The 7,271-nt window shown below is 39.9% G+C and overlaps 1 protein-coding gene across 3 annotated transcripts in view; it reads right to left on the reverse strand.

The window, feature by feature from the left end:
• Esr2 (estrogen receptor 2) overlaps positions 1-7,271 on the reverse strand; it is a 58,731-nt gene that overhangs the window by 36,577 nt on the left and 14,883 nt on the right. The gene's annotated exons all lie outside the window — the stretch shown is intronic.

Consider the following 7,271-nt stretch of genomic DNA (forward strand, 5'->3'; position numbering starts at 1 on the left):
GGAAGAAAGAAAGAAAGAAAGAAAGAAAGAAAGAAAGAAAGAAAGAAGGAAATTGACAAAGGATGCATTGGAAAAGGGACAATTTATAGAAAAAAAGAATTCTAAAGCTGATGCCATAATTCAGGTGGACGAGTGCCCACCTAGCATGCATGAGACCTTGGGTTCAACTCCCATTGCTGCATAAAACTGGGCATGGTGGCATATCCCTGTATCCAGTACTTCAGAGATAAAGACAGGAAAATCAAGCTTAAGGTCATCCTCAGATACATACAGAGTTAGTGGCCAGCCTGAGCTAAGTAAGAGTGTCCCAGAAAGAAAAGAGGGAGACATGGAGACAAAGACAGACAGAGAAACAGACAGACAGAGAAAGAGAGAGAGAGAAAGAGAGAGAGAGAGAGAGAGAGAGAGAGAGAGAGAGAGAGAGAGAGAAGAAAGAGAGAAAAGAGGGAGAAGAGAGAGAGAAAAGAGAAAGAGAAAGAGAAAGAGAAGAGAGAGAGAGAGAGAGAGAGAGGAAATTCCATTAACAGAAAAAGTACAATGGCAGCAGACACACACATTCGTGGTCAAGCCATAGCAAAGATGGTGAAGGCTAGAGCATTGCAACTCTGGAGAGAAGGGAGTTGTGACTTCATAGCCTGGTCACCTGGTCACAGTGGCGGGAGGCATTTCCATCACTGCCTGAGCTCTGGCTATGCAAGGATTTCCTTTCCCATCCTTTATATTAGTCACAGAAATCTACATATATGTTTGCACACACTGAAAAGATCATTTAAAAACTATCTCCACCTGTGTAACATACATACATACATACATATATCATTTAACTTTATAAGGTATGTGAAATACTATGTTTTTCAAGTACTTCTCAGACTTTTTTTAAATTATAGTCAAACTATAATGTTTGTTTGTTTGTTTGTTTGGTTGGTTGGTTGGTTGGTTGGTTAGTTTTCAAGACAGAATTTCTTTGGGTAGCCTTGGCAGTCCTAGAACTTGCCATGTAGACCAGGCTGGCCTTGAACTCACAGAGATGAACCTGCCTCCGCCTCCCAAGTGCTGGGATTGAGGCATGTGCAGCTACCACCCAGCCTATAGTTAATTTCTTATTGTAAAAGATAACTTCTCTCAGCTGGAGAAATAGCTCAACAGTTAAAAGCACTGACTGCTCTTCCAGAGGATCCAGGTTCAATTCCCAGCGCGTACATGGAGGCCCATAACCTTCTGTAACTCTGGGTCCAGGGGATTCCATGCCCACTTCTGGTCTCTGAAGGTAATCATGTAAAGACATACATGCAAACAAAACACTCATTGACATACAATAAAAAAATTAAACTCTTTAAAAAGATAGCTTCTTGGAGTACGGGGCAAAAACAAAAGCTTCTTGGGGGCTGGGCATTGGTTCAGGTCAGTGAGTAAAATACTTTCTGCATAAACACGAGGACCCATGTGATTCCCAAGTAAAAGCTAACTTTGGCAGCAGCATGTATTTGTGACTCCCATAGTAAGGTCCAACCACAAGAAAGCTAAAAGCTAGGAACATCTTAGCTCTTCATTTTATCCACAGAATTCTACATATTTGTTAGAATGTAACAAAAGCATAATTTAAACTAACTCCAACTATGTAACATACATACATGTAGCATGTAGCTTTAAAAAGTATACTGGAGGAGTGCATGGCTGAAGGAGGTGGATACCTAAACCCTGGCTGGCCAGTCTCGCTAATCAGGGGGCCCAGGTGCACAGAACAAACTGTCTCAAAAATTAAGGTGGACAGCAACAGAAGACAACATCTAATGTTGATCTCTGACTTCCACACATGTGCATATACACCCATCAAAAATAAACATACACAGCATGTCTAATATGGCCTCATATATACATATATACACAGAGAGAAATGGGAACATAGATATATGTGGATATATGGATATATACATAAATCTAATCTCTGTCTCCTAAGAGGACCTGGTTCAGGAACTTTCCATGAACAGTGAGAAAGAAATGTTTACATCTTTTATTTTTATCATTTTTCAGTAAGGGAAGCAGGGTTCCATGAAAAAATAGCTTATTTCAGAACTAGGGCAGGTAATATACAGAAGGCACCTGAAACGTTTTGTGCCGGGAAGGAGAAAAGCAATCCCCAAAGAATTACAGGAACATATTGAAAAGGCAGAGGAGTCTGCTTAAGGACTCCTCCTGGCCAGATCTGAGATAATGTGAGCCTCCAAAAATAATGACAGTAACCCAATATAGAAAATAAGAACCTGTAAGTCATACTGATACAAATTAATTCATTGACTTAACGAAGAATATGATATTTGCTTAGCTCAAAAGGTTTCCAAAAAAAAAAAAAGATCCTTTACAAAAGGGGGAAAGAGTAATTTTGCAGAATGGATGCCTGGCAACCAGTGCCTTAATCAAGTAATCAAAATGAAGCCACTAGTAACAGAACAAATTGAAATCACACATCCCATGAAAGGGGCTAACGAGAACACACTAGCATGACTGGGCTGTCCTTGCTAATAATGCAAGCAGAGTCTAATGGTGGAAGATCAGACAAAGCCAAGGGGAGGAGCGGTAGCTATGCAAGATGGCGGCTTCAGTCTTCCAAAGTACTGTGATGTTGGAAATAACACGAGCTCTGGAGGACAGAGACTAAAGATAGAACAACTAAACACACAGTCAGTCCTGATCTTGACCCTTGTGCAAGAGAGGGCATTAGCAAGACTCCATGTCTGAGCCTGTGGGGTGGTAACACATGGTGCTAGCTTCCCAGATTTGAGGGTAGCATGGTGGAGACATAGAAAACATGTGATAAAATATTCTGGATGATGAAGCATGTTGGCAACATTTCCCCAAACAGTCCTGGGTAAAATATTCTTCATATCATGCATAAATACTTTAAGTTTAAAATTCATTAAGAACAAATATTTTGGTGCCATGTGTTGTAGAGCACAACTGTAATCCCAGCACTTGGGAGACTGAAGTTCAAGGACTTCAATACCAGCCTGATTACATAGCAGGAAGACTCTCTAAAATGCAAACAACTAAATGTTTTCGTTAACTAACTAACTTTCCTTCTGACTCTTTCTTTCTTTTTCTTTCTTTCTTTCTTTCTTTCTTTCTTTCTTTCTTTCTTTCTTTCTCTCCTTCTTTCTTTCTTTCTTTCTTTTTCTTTCTTCCTCTTTCTTTCTTTCTTTCTTTCTTTCTTTCTTCCTTCCTCTTTCTTTTCTTTTCTTTTTTTTTCATCTGTGTAGTCTTGGCTATCCTGAAGCTTGCTCTGTAGACCAGCCTGGCATCAAACTCACAGAGATCCACTTGCCTCCTGGGTGCTGGAATTAAAGGCGTGCACCACCACTGCTCAGTTCCATTGTCTTTCTTAAAAGATATATATATATATCACTCAATTACTATAGCTCAAGGTCTTCCTCACTCGTTTGAGTTGCGGATAGCATTAATGCCTTGTTGTGGTAGAGAAGGTTCTTTTCTAGCTGTCTGTTGACGGCACACTGCCCTGAGCTGTGGACATCTGCAGTTCATCACCTAGTTCACAGTGACGTCTCCTTTCTTCCAGGCCAGGAAGAACGCGTCTGGGATTTTAAATTTCTCTCTAATCTGTGTGACAGTCTTACATTTTTATTTATAAGCCAGGCATAGTAGTGCACACCTTTAATCCCAGCACCCCAGAGGTGGATCTCTATGAGTTCAAAGCCACAAAGCTATCTCAAAAAACATATATGTATGTGATAGATAGATAGATAGATAGATAGATAGACAGATAGATGATATATAGAATAATTTATGTGTTTGTGTGAATGTCTACAAGTATGTGTGTGCGCTACATGTATGCCAATGCCCATAGATGCAAGAAGAGGGTATCAGACACACTGGAAATGAAATTTCAGACAGTCGTGAGCTGCCATATGGTTGCTAGGAATTGAACCTGGGTCCTCTAAAAGAGCAGCAGCAGATGCCCTTATATATAAATGTAACAATGATTAAAGAAAAAGGCTGTGAATTTGAATGAGAACAAGGAGGCACATGGGAGGGTGATGGGAGGAAAGGGAAATGATGTAATTATAATCTCAGAAACAATAAAAATATACATATAAGAAGATATGGGCTGGAGAGATGGCTCAGTGGTTAAGAGCATTGACTGCTCTTCCAGAGGTCCTGAGTTCAATACCCAGCAACCACATGGTGGCTCACAACCATCTGTAATGGGATCTGATGCCCTCCTCTGGAGTGTCTGAAGACAGCAACAGTGTACTCATATACATAAAATAAATAAATAATATTTTTTTAAAAAAAACAACTTCATGGATATATATGATATATTTTGCCGGGCAGTGGTAGCGCACGCCTTTAATCCCAGCACTTGGGAGGCAGAGGCAGGCGGATTTCTGAGTTCGAGGCCAGCCTGGTCTACAGAGTGAGTTGCAGGACAGCCAGGGCTATAAAGAAAAACCCTGTCTCGAAAAACAAAACAAATCAAACAAACAAAAAGATATTTTTACCTTAAAAAGATCAGAAGGTTCAATATGAGCAAAAGAACTGAAGGAGCTGCAACCCCATTGGAAGACCAACAGTGTCAACTAACCTGGACAGCTGGGAGCTCCCAAAAACTAAGTCAGCATCCGAAGAGCATACACTGAACCAGGGCTTCGTGCACACTAGACAAACACTCTACTGACTGAGCTATCCCCAGCCTGGGGAGGAAATGGGACACGAACAGGATGGAACTTTCCGTTGATAACATTCACATCTTTATTAAGTTATACTTCAAGCTTAAATCCTACACTGTTTTCTTCCTGCAGACCAGGCTGTGTGCTAAAGCTCTTTGTAGCTGAGCTCTATCTGCAGCTCAGCTCTCATATTTTAAATCAGTGAGAAAAAAAGAAAGGTTTTAATCAATAAAATATATGAAAAAATGTGTTTTAGAGATAAACACATTGATTCTTATGCTATTCAATATACCAAAATGTTTCTCCTTCAATTAAAGAATACCATGTAAAAGTCAACTGTTACAAATTAAATACAAGTTGATACAGTTTTCCAATGTCAAAAGACCTAAGTTTAAAAATTATATTTGCAAAGTTGATAGGATTTAACCGTGTACTGATTAGATATTTCTGCATGTCAACTTGGGAGATGGAAGCTGGAAGAGTTTAAAGCTACAAAATGAGTTCAAGGTCAAGTTAAACAGCTTTGCAAGGTACAAAAAAATAAAAATAAAATGATAGTCTCAATGCTATCAATATTTTGATAAAAAAAACAAAAACAAAAAAAACAAAAAACAAAACCTTCAGGGGGATGGGGGTATGGCTCCTTTGTTAGAGTCCCTGCCTAGCATACAAAGCCCTGGGTTCCATCCACGTAAATCTAGACATGATAGCACACTCCTGTAACCACAGCACTCAAGAAGAGGTCACTGGAGAATCAGAAGTTCAGGTCATGAGTTCAAAGTCAGCCTGAGCTCCAGGAGACCCAGCCTCAAAACAAAATAAATGACAACAAAACTCATTCACAGTTCACTAATAGAAAAAATCACTTCTATGCCTTTCTGAATAATAATTGAAAGAAATCTACCAAAAATTTTAAACATTAAGCCTATTAGGGTGGTTCACATATGTAATCTAGGCACTTGGGAGATGGAAACAGGAGGTTCAGGAGTTCAAGGTCAGCCACAAATTTGAGGCCAGCTTGGTTTATATGAGACGCTCATCAAAAGTGGAAAAGGAGTGGAGGCAGTGGTTGGAAACTTTAAACATTAACGTGACATTCAGACCTTACCCATTTGTTCTGAGACTACATCCAGAGGAAAACATTTTCCAAATGTTTTATAAACAAATATAAATCATAGCATTATTTGAAACAATAAAAATAACCAATAATATTTTCAACAGAAAGACAAAGCAATTAATCTCTAAGGCTGAATGTTAAGGGCTATGAGAAAGGCTTTTAGACCTTCAACAACCAGAAATGCCTGCCAACCGCATGATATGAGAAAGAACACAGGGCTGGAGAGATGGCTCCATCAGAGTGTGAGGAAAAGCTCATGGTGGCTTAGTCACACAGCATGAAATACTCAAGTTTGATCCCTGGCACCAAGAGCTAGGATCACCTCTGTAACACCAGCGATGGGTACAAGAGGGACCCTCGGTGCTGTCTGGGTCCAGTAAGAGACTGTAACTCTAAAAATAAGGTGAAAAGCAATTGAGAAAGATACCGAATGGCGACCTCTAGCTTCCAAAGGGAAATGGATACACAATCACACATGTACGCAAATACACACACTTACACGTGTGCATGCGCATACGTTCACACACACATACAGAATATGAATCTCGATGCATAGTATGAGCCCACTGCTTTTTACAAATTCATCATTCAAGAAACTGTTTTGCACCAGCAATGAACAAAATAGAATACATTGCACGGTCTTCCTGGGTCGTACAATCTAAGACACAGTCTCACTAATGTTTGTTGAAAAAAATTTCAATAGGAAATAGAATTAAAAGAATAAGCTTTTAAAAATAAGCCACGCCCTAATCTAGACTAGAAGTGGTAAGTAATCTCTGTCCTTGATCCCTTTTCTGTGCTTCACACCCAGGAGAAAAACTACAGCGTTTGTGTCTGATGGTACTTTACCATGTGGAGAAGTCAGCGAGGCTGTCCTGATGGGATACCCAGCACCACATGGCCCCACTGCACTAAGATGCAGGCAGGCAGCCTTACTAGACCATGTTGGCAAGGAAAGTTAAAAACTATGAAAATGAAAAAGGGTAAGTGTCAAGAAGTACAGAGTGAGTTGGGGGCATAGTACAGTTGGCACCCTGGGTTCAACTTCCAGGGCCGAACAAACTGGGATTAATGGGGGCTCCTTGTTATCACTGTGGAGGTAGAGGATCATATGTTCAATATCTTCGTTGGTTAATTTAATGGGTTCAAGGGAAGCCTGGGCTACATGGGACCATGTCAAATAAATAAATAAATAAATAAATAAATAAATAAATAAATGTATGTTAAAGTTAAGTGCAATCAACCTCTGAAGTTACTAGTGTAACATCCTAGCTTCTCTGGGGGCCATTTAAAAAAACTAAGCAGTTAGCCATGGTGACACATATCTTCTGGAGGCAGAGGCAGGCAGATCTCGGAGTCTGAGCCCAGCCTGGTCTACAGAATGAGTTCCAGGACAGCCAAGGATACAAAGAGAAACCTTGTCTTGAAAGAAAGAAAGAAAGAAAGAAAGAAAGAAAGAAAGAAAGAAAGAA

This window comes from Grammomys surdaster, unplaced genomic scaffold (assembly GCF_004785775.1).
Source record: "Grammomys surdaster isolate TR1022 unplaced genomic scaffold, NIH_TR_1.0 127, whole genome shotgun sequence".
NCBI classification, from domain to species: domain Eukaryota; kingdom Metazoa; phylum Chordata; class Mammalia; order Rodentia; family Muridae; genus Grammomys; species Grammomys surdaster.